General features: G+C 41.2%; 1 protein-coding gene across 3 annotated transcripts in view; it reads right to left on the bottom strand.

Moving 5' to 3' along the window:
* Positions 1–22,822, bottom strand: part of fat3a (FAT atypical cadherin 3a) — a 315,772-nt gene extending 292,950 nt beyond the window's left edge. For all 3 annotated transcript variants that reach the window (XM_061918747.1, XM_061918748.1, XM_061918749.1), the window contains exons 1-2: positions 22,734–22,822; positions 13,595–13,786 (exon numbers count right to left, since the gene is read on the bottom strand). The gene's annotated coding sequence lies outside the window, so the exon portion shown is untranslated. The remainder of the gene's footprint in view (positions 1–13,594; positions 13,787–22,733) is intronic.
* Positions 22,823–23,210: the final 388 nt, after the last annotated feature.

The raw sequence follows: 23,210 nt of genomic DNA, 5'->3' as shown, positions 1-23,210 counted from the left end.
ATCGACAACGAAAATGTGCATATGATGGTGCATATGAATATAAAAAAACACAAGATACACTTACAATTAGTGCACCAACCCAAAAAAACTCCCTTTTTCATGACCAAAAAAAATAAATAAACAAAAAAAAATAAAACAAGAATCCCTCCCCCCGCAGGACAAATTATCAAGCGTTGACCGGTCCGCAGCTACAAAAAGGTTGGGGACCACTGGATTAGACGAAAAATCACAATATTTATTACTAGGACTTAACATGACATTAGTTCATTCGGTCAAACAGTTATTCTTAGTTATTTAGGCATTGCCGCCACAAAAGAACACAAACTAATGCAATCTCTTGTCCTTTTCTTAGATTCAATTCTTCTATCAAACAATAGTATTATAGCAGAGAATAAATTTGATTGCATCACAGAAATATTCTTAAACAAATCAAATGTTGAAACAAACATTTTACAAAGTGATCGCTGCAAACACAAGCATGGTCCAAATGTATTCCACACAATGATGAAAGTGGTAATTATAAGGGCCATTTCCTTTGATGCACTTTCGTTTTTTTACCTGATTTTATTACCTTAATTAACAACAACTTTCGGGGATATATAATAGCTCTTTTCTAGCTCTCTAGTTTAATGACTGACACACCGAAGAAGAGAACACCAATACAGCATTTTCTACTCAAACTGTACACTCACTCTCACTTGTTTTAATGCTACACTCAAGCTGCTTGACCATCATGTCAATTGAAACACGAAGAAGAAAAACGTATATGATGTCATATGCAACCCAGCTATTACACACATTTTTTTTTAGGATTTTTGCATTTAATCAACAAACTTTTATTGAAATTTTATTTGACACAAACAGCCACATTCTGGTGGTAAAATAAGAATAAAAGGTAAAAAACGGAATTGAAAAAATAAATAATTTTCCTTTTTTTTAATATTACTTTCGTTATTTCAGTTTATTGTTATTGCTATTAATACTATTTAGGGTGTGGTTTATTTGTTACTAAATTATATCCATAGTTTTTTTTAACCATATTTAAAAGGTTGATTTTGGTCATACAATAAATAGTCATGTTTTCAAATGAATGAATAATTGTGTAATTAATATCGATCATAACAACAGTGATTATCATTTTTCCCATAAACGTCCAGCCCTTCTAGAGTGGAAACATATCGGCTTCACAGCTGTAACGCAGCCACAACGTAAAACATACGCATTCGTTTGAATTCGGTGGTGAGGACACTTGGGCCGGTTGATTATAAATCATGATTTTCTTGCTTAAATAGGTCTTATTATGCAAAACCAACTTTTATTACCTGGTGTTACCTGTTTTTGTTTACAAACTGTATTTAAGTCCCGAAATGGCAGAAATATTTATAAATCAATCTTGCATTTTTCCAAACTTTCTCCAAACAAGCCCTTTGGAAATTGAGGCTTTAGTGACATATTTGTCTTAGTTACATCAGTGGATATCGCCCAGGGTTTCCCGCAGCGCTTTGTTGTTAAGGCGGCCGCCTTAATAACAAAGAGCAATCACCTAAGAAGTCATAACAAGCTGCTCCGCTTAGTTATGCATCTTTCAGTATGTCTTTGCAGCACCCAGCATTGTCCCACCCACAGAACCATCTGGTTGGTTACACGCAATGCGGTAACAGCCAATTAGCAGTGCGTATTCAGAGCACACGGAACAGCCAATCAGCAGTGCGTATTCAGAGCACATGGAACAGCCAATCAGCAGTGCGTATTCAGAGCGCATGTAAAAGCCAATCAGCAGTGCATTCAGAGCTCATAAAGTCAGTGCTCGGACAGAGGCAGGCCGAGAGGAGAGACGGTGGGGTGAGCAGATAGGTGTTTAGCAGATAAGCATAATGCAGTGGACTTTCCCCAAATTATAATAAACACCTCCCAGTTGACGTATTAGAAAGATAAGCGGCAGCTCAGCTCGCTCACAGTCCTTGAAGTGAAGGCTAATTAGCCTTTAGCATAAAATTAGCTCACTGTGCGGTGCGTGTGTGTGCGTGCGTGCGTGCGTGCGTGCGTGCGTGCGTGCGTGCGTGCGTGCGTGCGGACAAAAAAGCCCTGTCTGTCTGAGAGAAAGACAAGCATTATTGACCTATAATAAACAACTAAGTTATTTCACTTTAACTTTTTTCTGTGTTGATTGAGCTGTGTTGAAGCAGCAAAAAAGGACATTATGTTAAATGAAGAGTTTCTGTCTCTGATGGTTGATATAATAATGTAACTGCATCACAAAGCCTACATGAACTCCATGGTGTTCAGGGATGAATAGTGTCTCCTATTGCTGTTTTACTATTTTTTCAGCGATAGTTAAATTAATCATTAGTAATGTAGCAGCCGAGTTTTGGAATGGCAGGGTCCCTGCTATCACATGTTGATAAAAAAATGTAACATTTACATAATAAAAATCAACTACAGGCTTCCCAAATACTATAATAAATTAAGCATGATGAGTTGAGCATATGTCAGCATGTGGCCCCACTTTTAACTATTTTTTTGAAACGCTTATGACAAACGCTTACTTACAGTAAGTCATTAATTTGACTTTGTAAGTCATTATTTTCTCATTGTAAGCCATTATTTTGTCATTATTTTTGACTTAGTAAATTACTACGTCATAATAATGACGTACTTAGTATCTCAGGTAACTAGGACTGTTTTCTTTTTACTTTACTTCACCCTCAGCAGCCTGACCAGCGTCGGCTTTAAACGTATGCGCCAACACGGACGCCGAGAAGATCTTCTCCATCTGCACCATGCTCATCGGCGGTTTACCGGACGCCTCGTATGGAATAACGTAATTGGGCAGGCACACTGTTTATATCGTGGGAAAGCGGACGTGAAAAAAGGCTCTCCTCACTCAGGTCCGCATGGAGCAGGAGGGGACGTGGCCTCCAGCTCCAGCTGAAAACCGGGAGATTTTCGGGAGAATATTTGTCCCGGGAGGTTTTCGGGAGAGGCGCTGGATTTCGGGAGTCTCCCGGAAAATGCGGGTGGGTTGGCAAGTATGCGTAAAACACAACCAAAAGTTGTAGGCTTCATCACGCGACAAAACCGGCCTACTTCACCACAGTTTGTAGTCTATTCCCCTAAAGGCTGTGGTGGCAACAACGAGGTGGAGACGTGATGGCGACAGGTCGAGTTACACTGATCCTTGCACCCACCCGTCACCTTCCCCGGTCCCCTCCCCCTGGATAGTCACCACCTTAACTAACACATTTTCTGGGGGAAACACTGTCTGCATATATGCTTTATCGGAACAGTTTTGTGCGAGTCCGCCATTTCATTTAGTTGTAGTCAACAAGTTCCTTAGTTTTGTCTATTCTGTTCTTGTGGGGCATTGACGGGTTGAAGACAGAGTCGATGGGGGCTCGGCCTGAAGGAGGGCTTTGGCAAGTAAATAAGACCGCCCACAAAACAGCCTATTATGAAGTGACAGTCAGAAAGCTACTCGAAAATGGACTGTAAAACAAAATGTATGCAAACTTTTTACCAATGCACTACCATTATGTTTTAAGTAGACCACAACAAAGTATTAAGTGTAGAAAAAATATCATAATATGAACCCTTTAATCGAGATTGCGATTACTATTTTTCACACGCATGTACTCACACAATGTGCACGGCCATCTGATTTCATATTGAAGAAATCCCACTGTTCTTGTCATGGTTATCATTCTAATTTGATTCCTTAATGTCTTGTCCTGCTTTAAAGAAACTATAATAATTAATACAACAACAATAAACAATAATACAACAAGTCAAAACCAATGGCGTGCTTGCTTACTCCACAACACATTCATGCATTAGAAATGACAAATCGGAAGAAATGTCAATTAATTCATGCGATCGCCCCTCCTCCAAATGAATGGTAGCTAGCGAGCCACGAGCAGCACAGCTGCTTCGCTTTGGCCTGCAAGTCTCACAGGGAGCATCGGAGGAAGATTCGCCTCTTGTACTAACAGCAGCGCAGCGTGATTCCGTGCATACTCCACAAGCTCGTGTAGTGTGCATTACCACCACCCTGAAAGGCAAGGTGCTGAAGCCTACAGAACACCTCCTCCATAAGCATGCAGCCCAGACTTTGACCAGCGGAAGTCAGCGATAGTTCTAAGAAGGGAGTCACTCCTTCGTTGTTTTGTAAAACTTTACTTACCTGGTTGAATACGTAAACCAAGCTTGTCCAAAAGGCAGCCATGGCACATTGTAAAATTACAATTTGTAAAACATTAAAAATAGAGAAAAAGAGTAAAAAGGCATGATGTAATAAGAAAAAGCAGAAATGTTAATACTAATAACTAGGGCTGCAACTAACAACTATTTTGATAATCAACCAATCATCGACTATCTTGACAATTAGTAAACTATTCAGAGGCTATAATTTAGTAAGGGTGTAACGGTACGTGTATTTGTATTGAAACGTTTCGGTACGGTTCAAAGGTGTACCGAACGAGTACACATGCTAGCAGCGACCGGGCTAGGACAACATGTAAAAGCAGAGCTGGAAGACCCTCCTGCCTTGTTAAGATCTCCCGTTTGGGAACACTTTGTCTGCGCGATACAACCATGGAGGACGGAGGTTTACCGATATTGTTAAGCAGCTGCTTATGACAACACGTCAAACATGTGTTGCACCTTTCCTGCTTCCGGCTCCCAGACCGTAGTCGAGGAGCGCAGGGGAGACACTCCTCCAAGGCTGGTGTATTCTCGGGGGCAACACCCTTCACTCTACCCGGCAGTGGGTCTCCACAGCTCCGGACTCCAGGTTAAATGAAGGGTCCGACGCTACCACCAAACCCCAGCCCCCCCTCAACCAAATCACGGAGGGGGGTGGGGGCGGTAGTGGGGGTGTATAATGTAGCCCGGAAGAGTTAGCGATGCATGGGATTCTGGGTATTTGTTCTGTTGTGGTTATGTTGTGTTACATTGCGGATGTTCTCCCGAAATGTGTTTGTCATTCTTGTTTGGTGTGGGTTCACAGTGTGGCGCACATTAGTAAGAGTGTTGAATGTGTTTATATAATAACACTCACTGTAACCTGTATGGCTGTTGAACAAGTATGCCTTGCAGTCGCTTGAGCATTGAGTCAGCAGCCGCACATCAGATGCGGCCGGCCGGCACTCAGATAGCATAGTATGGGGCTGTATAGCTCGGTTGGTAGAGCGGGCGTGCCAGCACCATCCTAGTCGCTGCCATTGTGTCCTTGGGCAAGACACTTTACCCACCAGCTCCCAGTGCCACCCACACTGTAACTTAGATATTGGGTTTCACAATGTAAAGTGCTTTGAGTCACTTGAGAAAAGCGCTATATAAATATAATTCACTTCACTTCACTATTAAAGCGGACGCGTCGACATGGTCGAGAGGACGTTTAAGGCACTGCCATCACGACACACCCTCAATATTGTTGTCCAGGTGAAAATCTGAGAATAGTATATCCTGGGGAGATTTCTGGGAGAGGCACTGAAATCGGGAAAACCTCCCGGAAAAATGGGGGGGTCGACATGTATGCAGCTGAGCCACATCAGAGTGATTCAAGAGCCGCATGCGGCTCCGGAGCCGCGGGTTGCCGACCCCTGATCTACAGAGATACAAAGAATTGCTATTGCAACATCGAGTAGACACATGTAGAAGAGCTTTTTCTTTCATTCAAAAATTTTAGGTTAATTTGTATACTTAGCAAACTCAACCTGTTCGCGGGCCTGATCTGGTCCGCGGGCCTAACGTTTGACACCCCTGTTCTACAGGGTTTCCCTTATATTGCCAACATACCTGTGTCAATGGGGGTGTGGCTAAGAGCATGGTGAAGGCAGAGGCAATATGACGTCATCAAATAATTTGCTTTATGTATCGTCTTTAAAGACACAAACAAGTATACATACATTTAAAACAAATGTATCATTAATAATTAGTTTGGACATATTTTTCTCATATCATTTTCCTCTATTTTCGAATTATTGCTGCTTATTGTACAATGTACTTTAAGAATTTTTTTGGAGAGATTTCTTCAATCATTTTATTAAAAACGACTAGGAACAATCGTAGCATCTTTTTGTGGTATTAATGTATACTGTACTCGTGTTTAGATGTTCAAAGACTCTTTACTTATGTCACTCTGTATCCGCTATGAACTGCAAGCGGTAGCGAGCCTGACGTCACACTCGTTTTGCGCTGCTGTGGCTGAAACCCAGCGTACATTTATCCTCACTAGCAGGCGAGGATAAATAAAAAGTGTTCATCATGTCTTCTTTAAATATTCGTGAAATAATTTTTGTGTAAATAACGTATGACTGTATTTTGGTCTCGCACATCTAATAACAAATATATAAAACTATTCTGCACACAATAAAATAATAGAACTTTATTTACACTGCACTTTAAAAAAATCCAACGAAATTTCTTTCCAGTACAACCCCCCGAACAGGACCGAAATATTTTACTAGTTGTGTTGGTGTAATAGATTGGTCTATATGTGTATGTTGCCTTCTCCTGGTCAATGTTGGTCATAGCATACTGGGGTTGCTTTTTGGTTGGCCAACGTTTTACGTTGTTGTTGTACACTTGACGGCAAGTGAGTGAGGCTGTTCTGAAGTCACAGTAAACGAGACGTAACTTCATCACCTCGCCTGTTTATTGCCTCCCATTCAATATATCACAGTTGGGAAAATATTTCTACATGAGGGAAGTGTTCAAAGCTTGTTAGGATGCAAAGACACAAAGCATACTATGCCATCACGCTTCTTGCCGGGCAAAACCCGCGATCGACCCGCTGAATGTTAGACACAGCGCAGGCACAAGTGTAACTCTTATTTTGAAAAGGTAATGTACAGTGATGGAAATTTTTGGACACCTCAAGATACGATTACGTTTCAGGGGCTACGATTTGATTACTAATCAACATTTCTAAGCATATTTAATTATAATATTGTATATTATAATATGCTATAAATGTATTATAAGTAATTATTATGTACGAAGTGTTCCTTCTTTGGCTACTATACTGCTATAGCTACTGGATAATTTTCGGGTTTTGGATGTTAGTGCGCACGGCATAGATATATATATATATATATATATATATATATATATATATATGGAAGACTAGATAGTAGCCTCCAAAGTGATAAAACAAATAAACGTCCCTACTTGGCGAGTGGGCATTCTTGATTTAATTTTCTTGTCTTTACTTTGCCCCAGCTGCCATAAACTCGCGGCTCCAAGTCATGTGTTGTCTATCTATTCATATAAAAAAGTGTTGCCGGCCTGACTTAATAATCTACTTGCTAATTTCCTCCTCTTAGCTGGTTCCTCTCTGCTGTAACAAAGTTCCAGTTAAACTTGAGTTGAAATGTACAAAGCACTTTTTTTCCAAGCTAGCTTACGCCACAGTTAGCATGTTCTCCTCTCCCCACTCCTCCGTGTGAGTGCACACTTGATCTAGATTTTAGAACAGTCTCTATTACTTTATTTAACATACATAAATAAAGGATATTTGAACATTTGTCCATTGATTCATGGACGCATCAGAGAATGGATAATTTTTCCCACCTCTGGTAGTGAATGACCCTTCCGTTGGTCCACAAACGGAAAATATGTTATGGCTTTCACTTCTTTTCAAGTTTGATGTCGTCTTGATGCTGCTACAGAGCCAACAACTTCATGAAACTGTGAATTTGCCTTTTTTGTGAGGTGGAAAAAAATATTTTTGTTCACTTAAATGAAAGACAGTATTCATTCTACACATACATTTAATTAACTTTAGCAGATTTGTTCACTATATAAGTGATGGAGCACATCCAGTATGTTACTGAAGACTAGTTAGTCACTATATGCTTCTTCAGTGCTATTCAACTGGCAGCCTGCAGGCCACAGTCCTATTCAACTGGCAGCCTGCAGGCCACATGCGGCCCGTTAAAGCTTTTCATTTGGCCCACCGAACGTATAAAAAAATCATTCAAAAGAAGGAACTTCAATCATCAACTGAACTTGTTAACTATCTGTCAAGTTGCACAAGCTGGAAATGAGTAGCGAGGGCAGAATAATTATTTTATTGACACTGCAGTGTGAAAGCTGATGTGTTTACTTTGTAAATAAATAAATACTGTCTTTCTATACGTATTTGAATAGCCTTACACTACTACATATTGCCATCTGTTTATTTCTTCTTAAAGAAATCCCCTACATTTGACTGCTAGTGGACTATGCCCAAAAATTTATATATTAGATTTCACTGTGATAATCCTTAGTCGAAGACAGCCCTAGACCAGTAGTTCTTAACCAGGGTTTGATCGAACCCTATGGGTTCGGTGAGTCGGCCTCAGGGGTTCGGCGGATCTTCTGCCGCGGAGATCAAGACACACCCAACTCTTCGTGAAAATAAAAACTTCTCCCTGTCTGAATATTATGGATACCCCAAACAATGTTCCCTCTAATTTCCATATGATTTGCAGGTGTGTAATTTGTTGTGAGTTCATGCACTGCGTTGGTTTTGTTCTTTGAACAAGGTGATGCTCATGCACAGTTCATTTTGTGCACCAGTAAAAAAAACATAACTTTGTCTTGAATTTGAAAACAAAAAAAGGTTTAATTTTTCACTAAAAAAGGGTTCAGTGAATGCGCATTTGAAACTGGTGGGATTCGGTACCTCCAACAAGGTTAAAAACCACTGCCCTAGCCTAATCATAGAACCTCTACTAAAATAACTAATTACAAGGGCTGGGTCAATATGGGTGAAAACTGTATCACGATATACTGGTGAAAAAGTATGTATATTTTTTATGACCTATCAAAAATAGGAACCACATGAAAAAAATAATAAATGTTAGCATTTGTATTTCAAATGTAACTTTCCTATGATTGTGATCCCCTCAGCTATTAGGGCAGAAAGGAAAGGAAATATCAACAAAACCATGGAAAACACTCAATTATCCATCCATCCATCCAATTTCTACCTCTTGTCCCTCTTGGGGCAGTGGGGGGTGTTGTACCCTATCCCAGCTGCACTTGGGCGGACGGCGGGGTAAACCCTGGACAAGTCGCCACCTCATTGCAGGGCCAACACAGATAGACAGGCAACATTCAGACTCACATTCACACGCTACGGCCAAATTAGTGTTGCCAATCAACCTACCACCATGTGCATGTTTTGGGAGGAAGCCGGAGTACTGACGCAGTCAAACATGCAAACTCCACACAGAAAGACCCAGAGCCCGGGGATCGAACCCAGGGACTTCGTATTGAAACAAATTTATAAAATCACAATAAACACTTAACAATAACCTCTTTAAATTAAGGTGCAAAAATAAGGGATATGTAAGCAATGCTTTAATAAAGTGTACCAAAATAATGCAATGTGTGAACATGTAAACATAGAGAAACCTAATAAGGACTACAGTAGTTTTTGCAGGTTTACTGCCAGGAAGTTGCGTGATCTGTGTAACATATGATTTGGTCTGTGTTATATTTTGTTGTTAATTTTATCTATAGAGTCCTGCACTTTAGTTAATTAGGGTTTGATTTAATTTTGTTACTCTTAGCAGCATTCATTTTTAATTTATCTTCTCACTCCATGCAGAGAAGCAACATCGAGGCAGCAAGATGGCGCAACCATACACTTCCAATGACTTCCTGTTTTGCTAAATTACCCACCCCGAGTGCCATTGTTCATGCAACCATCCATCCATCCATCCATCATCTTCCGCTTATCCGAGGTCGGGTCGCGGGGGCAACAGCCTAAGCAGGGAAACCCAGACTTCCCTCTCCCCAGCCACTTCGTCTAGCTCTTCCCGGGGGATCCCGAGGCGTTCCCAGGCCAGCCGGGAGACATAGTCTTCCCAACGTGTCCTGGGTCTTCCCCGTGGCCTCCTACCGGTTGGACGTGCCCTAAACACCTCCCTAGGGAGGCGTTCGGGTGGCATCCTGACCAGATGCCCGAACCACCTCATCTGGCTCCTCTCGATGTGGAGGAGCAGCGGCTTTACTTTGAGTTCCTCCCGGATGGCAGAGCTTCTCACCCTATCTCTAAGGGAGAGCCCCGCCACACGGCGGAGGAAACTCATTTCGGCCGCTTGTACCCGTGATCTTATCCTTTCGGTCATGACCCAAAGCTCATGACCATAGGTGAGGATGGGAACGTAGATCGACCGGTAAATTGAGAGCTTTGCCTTCCGGCTCAGCTCCTTCTTCACCACAACGGATCGGTACAACGTCCGCATTACTGAGGACGCCGCACCGATCCGCCTGTCGATCTCACGATCCACTCTTCCCTCACTCGTGAACAAGACTCCTAGGTACTTGAACTCCTCCACTTGGGGCAGGGTCTCCTCCCCAACCCGGAGATGGCACTCCACCCTTTTCCGGGCGAGAACCATGGACTCGGATTTGGAGGTGCTGATTCTCATTCCGGTCGCTTCACACTCGGCTGCGAACCGATCCAGCGAGAGCTGAAGATCCCGGTCAGATGAAGCCATCAGGACCACATCATCTGCAAAAAGCAGAGACCTAATCCTGCGGTTACCAAACCGGAACCCCTCAACGCCTTGACTGCGCCTAGAAATTCTGTCCATAAAAGTTATGAACAGAATCGGTGACAAAGGACAGCCTTGGCGGAGTCCAACCCTCACTGGAAATGTGTTCGACTTACTGCCGGCAATGCGAACCAAGCTCTGGCACTGATCGTACAGGGAACGGACCGCCACAATAAGACAGTCCGATACCCCATACTCTCTGAGCACTCCCCACAGGACTTCCCGAGGGACACGGTCGAATGCCTTCTCCAAGTCCACAAAGCACATGTAGACTGGTTGGGCAAACTCCCATGCACCCTCAAGAACCCTGCCGAGAGTATAGAGCTGGTCCACAGTTCCACGACCAGGACGAAAACCACACTGTTCCTCCTGAATCCGAGGTTCGACTATCCGACGTAGCCTCCTCTCCAGTACACCTGAATAAACCTTACCGGGAAGGCTGAGGAGTGTGATCCCACGATAGTTGGAACACACCCTCCGGTCCCCCTTCTTAAAGAGAGGAACCACCACCCCGGTCTGCCAATCCAGAGGTACCGCCCCCGATGTCCACGCGATGCTGCAAAGTCTTGTCAACCAAGACAGCCCCACAGCATCCAGAGCCTTAAGGAACTCCGGGCGGATCTCGTCCACCCCTGGGGCCTTGCCACCGAGGAGCTTTTTAACTACCTCAGCGACCTCAGCCCCAGAAATAGGAGAGTCCACCACAGATTCCCCAGGCACTGGTTCCTCATAGGAAGACGTGTTGGTGGGATTGAGGAGGTCTTCGAAGTATTCCTTCCACCTATCCACAACATCCGCAGTCGAGGTCAGCAGAACACCATCCGCACCATACACGGTGTTGATAGTGCACTGCTTCCCCTTCCTGAGGCGGCGGACGGTGGTCCAGAATCGCTTCGAAGCCGTCCGGAAGTCGTTTTCCATGGCTTCCCCGAACTCTTCCCATGTCCGAGTTTTTGCCTCCGCGACCGCTGAAGCTGTACACCGCTTGGCCTGTCGGTACCTGTCCACTGCCTCCGGAGTCCTATGAGCCAAAAGGACCCGATAGGACTCCTTCTTCAGCTTGACGGCATCCCTCACCGCTGGTGTCCACCAAGGGGTTTTAGGATTGCCGCCCCGACAGGCACCAACTACCTTGCGGCCACAGCTCCGATCTGCCGCCTCGACAATAGAGGTGCGGAACATGGTCCACTCGGACTCAATGTCCAGCACCTCCCTCGTGACATGTTCAAAGTTCTTCCGGAGGTGGGAATTGAAACTTTGTCTGACAGGAGACTCTGCCAGACGTTCCCAGCAGACCCTCACAATGCGTTTGGGCCTCCCAGGTCTGTCCGGCATCCTCCCCCACCATCGCAGCCAACTCACCACCAGGTGGTGATCGGTAGAAAGCTCCGCCCCTCTCTTCACCCGAGTGTCCAAAACATGAGGCCGCAAATCCGATGACACAACTACAAAGTCGATCATGGAACTGCGGCCTAGGGTATCCTGGTGCCAAGTGCACATATGGACACCCTTATGTTTGAACATGGTGTTTGTTATCGACAAACTGTGACGAGCACAAAAGTCCAATAACAAAACACCACTCGGGTTCAGATCCGGGCGGCCATTCTTCCCAATCACGCCTCTCCAGGTTTCACTGTCGTTGCCAACGTGAGCGTTGAAGTCTCCCAGTAGGACAAGGGAATCACCCGGGGGAGCACTTTCCAGTACTCCCTCGAGTGTTCCCAAAAGTGTTCATGCAACCAATGGTGCTTTATTCTTTCCAGTTTCTTCCGACCCAAAAAAATGTATTGAATGCATTTTAATGATATCTGTTGTGTCTATCGCGACATAAATTGATATTGTTTTATCGGCCCAGCCCTACGAGCAGCACAAATTTTTTTTTATACATAAAATGTTTTAAGTGTTGTAGCCAATTACGCCTTACACTCCAGCAACCCACCACCACAAATACATTGCAGTTCAACAGGAAACACTGCACGTTGATGAAAAAACTGAGGATAAACGCCAACAAAATAACATTTTCAATTTGCATAAAATCGTCAAATATCGTCCTCCAGCTGAAGAGACGTGACAAGGGAGGGACAGGGATTAGAGGTGATGTGGTGGTTGAAAGGGAGGTGATGGAGACAGAAGTGAGGAGCTGTAACACAGGCCCACAGAGCATGGAAGACAAATGTGCAGTTGTTGGGCTTTCCACCAGCTGAAAGGTGAGAGAAGAAATCCTGCAGATGTGTGAACAGTGTTTGTGTGTGTTCGTGTCTGTGTGTGTGCGCATTGTTTAACAGGTAAAAAAGCAAGCTATTCTACTCACTTGGATTATATTTTCCATTGGGTCATATTGGCTATTTAGCCACATGCACCCTGAGTGTCAGCAAATACTGTATATTCCACCCCATGCTAATGCAACCTCAAATGACAACTACACTTCTATAATGGAGATCCATGGAACATTTTGGAGCAGCTTCCTGTATTGCTTCCATTTGCTTGTCTGCAGCGACGCGCATTCCGACACAAATCAGCCTGACAGTCGCAGACCCCAACAACCACAAACATCCAACCCCACCATTGCATATTTTCAACAGTGAAAGCACAGAATATCACATCAATTCGCAGCTATCAAGTATCTGGTTTGTGCAGGAGAACCCACCGTACACCTGTCACACTGAGCCTTTTCTCCTGCAAATATAAGCAGGAGTGTATCACGTTACAACATAGGTTGGTGGAGGGAATGGAGAAGCCATGATAATAAGCACAGTGGGATGTAGTCCGGATGGGGCTACTGGAGCTTTGCAAAACCAAAGCGATTTGAGACTGAACCCCCGCGCTTATCATCAGCACGTATCCGTTATTGAGGACACTGTGCTCCAGGACAACATTAAAGACAGTTTCTCCGACATAGCCTTGAAAATGACGTTCAGAAGAAAAGCATCACTGGTTGCAGAAATCATCGTTCCACCGCATTCGTGGTCGCACGTTTCAATACATGTTTCGAACTTTGCACGGCTAATCCCACAAATAATGGCGGTTTAAAATGCAACACTTACCCAGGCGCGCTGCACAATATCCTGGGGAAGAAAAGTTGTAAGGGAGTTTTCCCTTCCACGCAAGGAATCACCGAAGTAAAAAGCGAGTGTCTGCTGGGCGAGGAGAAGATGCTCCGCTGCGCTTTCTCCTCCGTTGCCGCGCGCTCGTGGTGGGGCCTGGTCGCGCGCAGAAGCACGAGGGGACAGCGCCGCCTGCAGAACGAGTAAAAAAAAAGAACACGTCCTAATATTGAAATTAACGATTACCGATCAATATCGGATCAATACTTGTGTAATGAGATCATATTTTAAGATATTTTCAATATGTGCATTTTCGCAAATAAATTTGTGGATATCTATCAACATTGTTGATGTTATGTATCTGTGTATTGTTTACAAATGCAGATACTAGGAAAAGCCATATGATTTACAGAGAGCCAATACTGTAGCTTTTGCTTCTTTTTTATTTGACATTATTTCTGCTTAAAAATGTGTGTAATGGGAGAGAACAATTGTATTTTGTTGATATTGTTTCATATTTGTTAATTGTTTACAATAAGTGTTAATAAAAATACCGTATTTCCTTCAATTGCCGAAGGGCATGTAGTATGCGCCTGCCTTGAATTACTGCCGGGTCAAACTCGCTTCCCAAAATACTTAGCACATGCTTAGTATTACCGCCTGGTCAAACTTGTGACGTCACGAGTGACACTTCCACTGTCATCATTTTCAAAATGGAGGAGGCTGATTTCAATACCGGTAATTTAAAATGGCATAAAGGGAAGAAGATTAAGAGCTATGCAGTAGGATTTAAGGTCCAATCTTACATCACACTCAAATTTTTACTGCATACAGGAAACACTGCACGTTGATGAAAAAACTGAGGATAAACGCCAACAAAATAACATTTTCAATTTGCATAAAATCGTCAAATATCGTCCTCCAGCTGAAGAGACGTGACAAGGGAGGGACAGGGATTAGAGGTGATGTGGTGGTTGAAAGGGAGGTGATGGAGACAGAAGTGAGGAGGAGCTGTAACACAGGCCCACAGAGCATGGAAGACAAATGTGCAGTTGTTGGGCTTTCCACCAGCTGAAAGGTGAGAGAAGAAATCCTGCAGATGTGTGAACAGTGTTTGTGTGTGTTCGTGTCTGTGTGTGCGCGCATTGTTTAACAGGTAAAAAAGCAAGCTATTCTACTCACTTGGATTATATTTTCCATTGGGTCATATTGGCTATTTAGCCACATGCACCCTGAGTGTCAGCAAATACTGTATATTCCACCCCATGCTAATGCAACCTCAAATGACAACTACACTTCTATAATGGAGATCCATGGAACATTTTGGAGCAGCTTCCTGTATTGCTTCCATTTGCTTGTCTGCAGCGACGCGAAGAGGTTTTAAATTAATTAGTGCATGCTTACTTTTACCGCATGCCTTTGGTAAGTGCAGGAGTGAGAAGAGGTTTTAAATTGATTAGCGCCCCGGTGGCAATTTCAAAGAAATACACTATGTATACCAACTGTATTTATAAAGCCTTTGAAAATCAACCACAGATTAGAAACAGAGATCAGTACACCAAAAACAATACAAATTAATTTATATAGGAAAGCATAAGAGCAAATACATAAAACATACTTCAACATAAAACTTAAAACATAAGTAAACTACATATTTAGGAATACAAATATTAGTTAAATAATCATCTTAAAACAATCATTCAAATAAAGGGGACTTGAAATTTAAAAAAAAAAAGAGTTCTATGTGACAATCCATCATTTCACTTGTTTGTGGTTCCTTGTTCGGTTTTTGTTCCCTTTCCTGCTTGTCTCTCTGAGCGCTCGTTTCTCTCACCTGGCCCTGATTGGCAGCCCGGCACACCTGGTTGCAGTTACCAATCAGGATACTATTTATGCCTCCCTCGCCAGTTCCTCAGGGCTCGAGGATTAACTATGTGAGGGACCTTATGCTGGATGTATGACTTCTCCTCCTTGTTGGAGTATAATAAAAACTCTTACGTGCACGTCGTTCTCCTGCTTCCAACATCTCAGGGTCACAACCGCTACTGCCATGAGGGTTACTCACATTCTAAGTCTCTATAAAGCAATGAGTAAAAGTAGTTTTAAGATAGGTCTTATATGTGGTCAAAGAAGAATAGCATGTTTCTTTGGATATGTATTTATTATTGAAAATCAATGACAAAAGCACAAACTAGTTTAATGATGTCAGTGGCCTTACTGTCTCTGTATTCAGGTCACAGATGTGGCCTGCAGCTATTTTAATGACTTGTAGCACATTTAAAAAATACTAGAACTTAAAAAAAAAAAAAAACTTAAAAAGTGGAATAAAGGTGTATGGTAATAAGATTAAGTCAATATGTTGACGCTTATAACACAAAACTGACAAGCAGGATGTTTTTTACTTATACTGTATTGGTTCTGAAAGTAAAAAAAATAGTAATATGGCTCCCACAACCTTTGATAATTCCGGGGGTTTGTGAAAAAAACCATAACCATCATAGGTGCATGATAAAGACATGCTGTGTTTTTGTGGCATCTCATGAACTATATAGTAGTTGTCTGCAATAAAGTTTAAAAAGAGCATCAAACTCTGCATGTTTCTGTCAGCACGCTACATTACTTACATGACATAATGTCATGGACCTGCAGTCAGGGTTGGCAGGTGAGGCTGAGCCATATTTTTTTTTAAATAGCTAAAATGAATACTAATATTTGCCCACTAACCCTGTAACACCCCTTGTTGTAAAATTACGTTACCTTTAACCATCCTAAAAAACAATCGGTACTTTATTTTTTTACCACATTTACATATAGTCATTGGGTCCTATTGTTCAGTCTCACAAGGCTATTGAATCATACATTTGTTTATAAGTCATGCCTTTTGGCCATGAACTCACACAACCTCTCAAGGTTTCCTGTGAACAACATCTATTTGTTTCATTGGACTGAATTCAACAGATTCAAGTTAGTAAAATGTCTTATATATTTGTTTTGGTTGTTATTACAATTTCTAGAGCAGTGGTTCTCAAATGGGGGTACGCATACCCCTGGGGGTACTTGAAGGTATGCCAAGGGGTACGTGAGATTTATCTAAATTATTATAAAAATAGCAACAATTCAAAAATAATTTATAAATATATTTATTGAATAATAATTCAACAAAATATGAATATAAGTTCATAAACTGTGAAAAGAAATGCAACAATGCAATATTCAGTGTTGACAGCTAGATTCTTTGTGGACATGTTCCATAAATATTGATGTTAAAGATTTTTTTTTTTTTGTGAAGAAATGTTTAGAATTAAGTTCCTGAATCCAGATGGATCTCTATTACAATCCCCAAAGAGGGCACTTTAAGTTGATGATTACTTCTATGTGTAGACTTCGTTATTTATAATTGAATCACTTGTTCATTTTTCAACAAGACCACTACAAATGAGCAATATTTTGCACTGTTATACAATTTACTAAATCAGAAACTGATGACATAGTGCTGTATTTTACGTCATCTCTTTTTTCACCAAAAATGCTTTGCTCTGATTAGGGGGTACTTGAATTAAAAAAAAAAATTCACAGGGGGTACATCACTGAGAAAAGGTTGAGAACCACTGGTCTAGAGAATGTACATTTGTAGTTATTGTGGAACAGATGCATGAAATTTCATTGAGAGCTTGTTATATAATTGTTGCAATTATACAACACTGGGTGAATGTGGTAGTCAAAATAGCTGGCTTGTCGCAGTGGGCTCAAACAGGTTGTATTCCCTCCACTACATCACTGCCTGAAGTATTTTCTCTATACATGGATAGTATACATTCTACCCTTGTATTGTGTTCTGGTCAAATTTGACTGATTTAAAAGTTTTCTGTAAAAAAAATATAGTTAATTGATAAGCTCGACCTAAAACTCCATGGCTTTGTCCACAAAGGGGATATCAACAGACAATTCAGTTCTGGGGAAAGGTATGTTCCTGAATGTGTGGATGTAATGTGGTTATACATATTTTCCTTGTAATATGATAATTAGAGCCATTAAACCACTTTTGTCCAAAGTGACTTACCAGGCAGACACTATTGTCTACCCTGAGCACTTGGTCCACCACCTGTTGCTGTTGTGATGCCACGCAACAGATTCCAATCCCTGTTGACGTCATTACATTTTGTAAACATGATAGTATCTGAGACGGAAAAGAAAGACAAACTATGGATACTCAGACTCTGGCTTGATTCATTCAGAAAGCAATACCTGCAGGTGGTACGAGAAGAGCACAACTCTGGATGAGATGACTCCTTTTAACGGGAAATTCAGCAGCATCAAGCAATATATGCGAGACAAGCCAAACCAATGGGGATTTAAAGTGTGGGTGAGAACTGGAATCTCTAGCATGATGTGTGACTTTGATGTCTACCAAGCCAGTGTCGACGGAATACGAGCCAAATCTGAACTTGGATTGTCAGGTGAGGTTGTGATGAAACATGCTTCCACACTTCCAGAAGGTCAGAACTACAAACTGTGTGCAGATAACTACTTCATCTGTGTTCCATTATTAGTGAAGGAATTCATTACGTGGGACCAGCCAGGGAGGTGCGCCTACCCAACTGTAACCTTGAAGACAAGAAGAGCTTTAAGAAAAAGGGGAGAGGGAGCTATGAAATCAGAGTGGAGGGGAATCACAACATCTGTGCTGTCAAATGGTATGACAGAAGAGCCATCCCACTGGTGTCATTCTTTGCTGGACATGAACCTGTGCAGAAGACTAAACGCTGGGACAAAGCCAATAGAATCTACATTGAAGCTGAGAGGCCTACAACAAGAACATGGGAGGTGTGGATTTGTCGGACTCACTTACAGCCAAATACAAGTTCCCCATAAAATCCCGTCGCTCGTACATGTACATCTTCAATCAATCAATGTTTATTTATATAGCCCTAAATCACCAGTGTCTTATGGCACATCGTCATCCTCGCTGTAGTCAATACCTGGCTGCTCTACAAGCGGGACTGTAAAGCGCTCAGGGTGTCTAGCAAAGTGACAATGAACAGGAGACAGTTTCAGGCTCAGCTAACATCTTCTCTCATCCTGGTAAACGCAACACTTGAAACTCCATTGGATGTACGGAAGGATCTAGTTACCCATTTTTCAAGGAAGACAGGGAGAAGATGCTGCAGACAGTGCAATACTGGATACACCAACACAATGCAGAAAGTGTGATGTTTGCCTTTGTTTTACAGACGACAGGGACTGTTTTTAGGACTTTCACCACCAATGAAAGTCTTCATGACAGTGTCATGAAAAGGAAAAAAAAAAAGGGCGGCAAAGCGTTTTATCTTGTTTCATATTTTTTATATTTGTAATAAATGACTTAAAAAAAAACTAATGTGATTAATATTATTAGTGTATACCGTTATGGAGTGAAGTAAGCAATCAACCCTGCAATTGAACCCTTAGTTTTTCAGACAACGTGAAATTATGCTCCCATCAAAGCCCAATATAACAACATTTCTCTACAAACATACATAAACTCTTCAATTTATGCATCAAATGCCTCATACAACATCTAAAAAGGTCAAAAAAATTTTTTAGGTTTTTCCTTTATTTGGGTCTTACTGATATCTTACTTATATCGCTTTTTAACATTTACTTCAGTAAAAATCGCTGAATTTGCACACAAACCGATCGTAAGGTTTGTAGTGCCGCTTCAGCTCCTTACCCAGGATTTCCACAGGATGCGGAATGCCAGTAAAACGTAGCTGCCATAGAACGGCAACACCATCTGGAATCCCGTGCAGGGAAATAGCGCAGACTTTTATGAGATCTTGCGAATCCTCTCTTATTCACGTTATGACGTAAACACAGCAGCACCTGGAGCTTTGCCGTCCATCAATACCAACAGGCGGGCGTATCTGTGATCGTGTAGACTTGACTCGTGGAAAAGATCGTCTTTCTTTGCAGAAGGACTTTTTTTTGTAGCAAGCAATGTTAAGTTCCACTCTTCTACTCCAAAAAGGACCCACTGACAACTCACGATTTCCAATTGATCAACTTTTTTTTTTTCCAACTTGAAGAATTGTTGGTTTCTTTTCAGTTGATCTTCACAATCATCAGTAGGTTGTAAACCTTTAAACCACATTAACAAAGATGTTAATGTGATTACACAGGTATTTTCAAACAACTTTTTACAGATGCTTTTCAACTATTGAGTAATGTTCTAAAGTTTCAACATATTGTTTTAACTTTTAGCAAAACATGAATTTATCCTTTAAACATCTGAATAATGTTCTACATTTTCAACATTGTTTTAAAGGCCTACTGAAACTCACTGCTACCCACCACGCAGTCTGATAGTTTATATATCAATGATGATATATTAACATTGCAACACATGCCAATACGGCCTTTTTAGTTTACTAAATTGCAATTTGAAATTTCCTGGTAATTTTTTCTTGAAAACGTCGGGTAATGATGACGTGTACGCGTGACGTCACGGGCTGTTATGAAGATGAGCGCTGCGTACACACACAGCCAAAAGTCGTCTGCTTTAACGGCATAATTACACAGTATTTTGGACATCTGTGTTGCTGAATCTTTTGCAATTTGTTCAATTAATATTGGAGAAGTCAAAGTAGAAAGACGGAGTTGGGAAGCTTTAGCCTTTAGCCACACAAACACACGGTGATTCCTTGTTTAAAATTCACGGAGTTGAAACTTTACTATGGATCACAGCGGACATAGATCCCAACCGAATGTCAGCCAGCAGGTTTCGGTGAGAAAATTGTGGTTAAAAAGTCGCCTCTTACTGGATATCAGCTGAGCTTGTGCCTCCCGTACAGCTGCCGCCGACTTTCCCGAGACACTGCGCGTCAACACACGGCCGTGGACGTACACCTCCGACTATCAGGTACTGTTAAACTCACTAAAACACTAGCAACACAATAGAAAGATAAGGGATTTCCCAGAATTATCCTAGTAAATGTCTCTAAAAACATGCATTTTGTTTTGTTTTTTTAATTTTGTTTTTTTCTAGTCCGTCGCTATCAATATCCTCAAACACGAATATTTCATCCTCGCTCAAATTAGTGGGGAAATTGTCGTATTCTCGGTCTGAATAGCTGTTTTTGTTGGAGGCTCCCATTAAAATCAATGTGAATATATGAGGAGCCATCAACATGTGACATCATCGTCTGCAACTTCCGGTAGAGGCAGGGCTTTTCTCCAGTTGCAAACTTTATCGTGGATGTTGTCTATTAAATCCTTTCAGCAAAAATATGGCAATATGACAAAATGATCAAGTATGACACATAGAATGGAACTGCCATCCCGGTTTGGATAAGAAAATCTAATTTCAGTAGGCCTTTAACTTTTAGCAAAACATGACTTTATCATTTAAACTTTGCATTAGTGTTTCATACTTTTAACATTGACCATTTTAGCTTAAGCTTTAAACTTTTAGATGGGCTTTAAACAACTTGCTTTTAACTGGTCAAACACCTTATGGAATCAAAGCTCAAAGGTAAATGCAGTGGTTCAATTTGAACCCAACAGTCCAAACAACCAAAATAAGAAGTTCAGTTAACAAATCAACAAGCTTGCAGGTTCAAGTTAAGCTTAACAAACATCGTCAATAAATGAAGAAGCATATTCACCGACCATTGGTGTGTTTGGAGCAGAGGTGGGTAGTAACGCGCTACATTTACTCCGTTACATTTACCTGAGTAACTTTTGGGATAAATTGTACTTCTACGAGTAGTTTTTATGCAACATACTTTTACTTTTACTTGAGTATATTTGTAGAGAAGAAACGCTACTTTTACTCCGTTCCATTTATCTACATTCAGCTCGCTACTCGCTACTTTTGTTTATCGATCTGTTAATGTTTGTTTTGGTTTATGACGGAGGTTCAACGTACGATACGCATGCTTGCGTTTCACCAATCACATGCAGTCACTGGTGACGCTGGACCAATCAAACAGAGCCAGGCGGTCACATGACCCGACTTAAACAAGTTGAAAAACTTATTCCGGCATTACCATTTGCATTTTGTGGTCAATCGTACGGAATATGTACTGTACTGTGCAATCTACTAATGAACGTTTCAATCAATCAATCAAAAGTGTAAAGGAAAAAAAGACACTTTTTATTTCAACCGTACTTCCCGTCAAAAGCCTAAAGACTGATCGCACAGTTCCTGTCTTCACAATAAAAGTGCCGCTCCATTGCGCCTGCGCTAACAAAATAAGACTCTCCAAAAGCCAGCGCAAACAAGCTAGCAAGCTACGGAGATTGTTGCCAATGTATTTCTTGTAAAGTGTATAAAAACGAATACGGAAGCTGGACAAATAAAATTTAAAAAAAAAACGACTTTCATGTGGTATTGGACAGAAAAGAGGAACTTTTTTTCTCCTCCATTTGAAAACGTGGACGTCTGATTCCAATTAATGCAAGTCATCAGAATCAGGTAATACACCAACTTATATTCTTGTCTTCATGAAAGATAGGAATCTATGTGTTAAACATGCATGTATATTCATTAAAACACCTTTAACATGTCAACAAAAATGGCAAAATAAATAAATATAAATGATATGCTGTATATATAAATTATAAGATATTTGTGTATATATATGATATGTGTGTGTATGTATATGTATATATGAGGTAGATCACCTCGACTTGTTCATTTATTAAATAATTGATAAACGTTGAAAAACTTATTGGGGTCTTACCATTTAGTGGTCAATTGTACGGAATATGTACTGTACCGTGCAATCTACTAATACAAGTTTCAATCAATCAATGCCTACTGAGCCTATGGTGCTGTTAAGTTATTGTGGCTCATTGTGCCTTAATTTTTTTTATTTTAATGTACTATTATTTAATATATATGTTATTGTTTTAGTTGCTTAAGAGATATTCCTGCCTCTGAATTTGCTCATTGCTATTTTTATTTTTTTGTGCATTATTTGTTGCCGTAATCAGGTTACTCATCAGTTACTCAGTACTTTAGTAGTTTTTTCACAACATACTTTTTACTTTTACTCAAGTAAATATTTGGGTGACTACTCCTTACTTTTACTTGAGTAATAAATCTCTAAAGTAACAGTACTCTTACTTGAGTACAATTTCTGGCTACTCTACCCACCTCTGGTTTGGAGAAACTTGTTCAGTGGATCTTGCCGTTGTGGCTGCTTGCTGCTGTTCGTTTGGTGAATGAGTGACTAAACCTCTTTCCTTTTCAGGTGCTTTCAATTAGTAATTTGGCGGCCATTTTTCCTTGGCATTCTGGGAATTGTAGTTTTAAATGAATTTGACCATGGAGGGCATGGATTTCTGACGCTGCTAAGTTTTCAACTCCACAAGCAACAGAACAGTAACATCACTGGCGAATGTTGTACACACACACAACCATTTCATTCAACTCCTGCTAACCACTCAGAGCTTTTCTGCTCCCATATCAGCTGTTTTTTAACACAGGACCCTAAATAGCTGCTCAGGATATGCCTGTTTCTTTAATGTTGGACTTCCAGAATCTGTTCTCATTCATTTGGTCAACAAAGTGGAATGATGTCTGAAAACCTAGACAAGTTGACTTCATGTCCGTCCTTATGCATTAAGATGT

The sequence above is a fragment of the Nerophis ophidion genome, linkage group LG13, assembly GCF_033978795.1.
Source record: "Nerophis ophidion isolate RoL-2023_Sa linkage group LG13, RoL_Noph_v1.0, whole genome shotgun sequence".
In the NCBI taxonomy this organism is placed as follows: Eukaryota; Metazoa; Chordata; class Actinopteri; order Syngnathiformes; family Syngnathidae; genus Nerophis; species Nerophis ophidion.
This window is presented reverse-complemented; position numbering and strand designations above follow the sequence as displayed.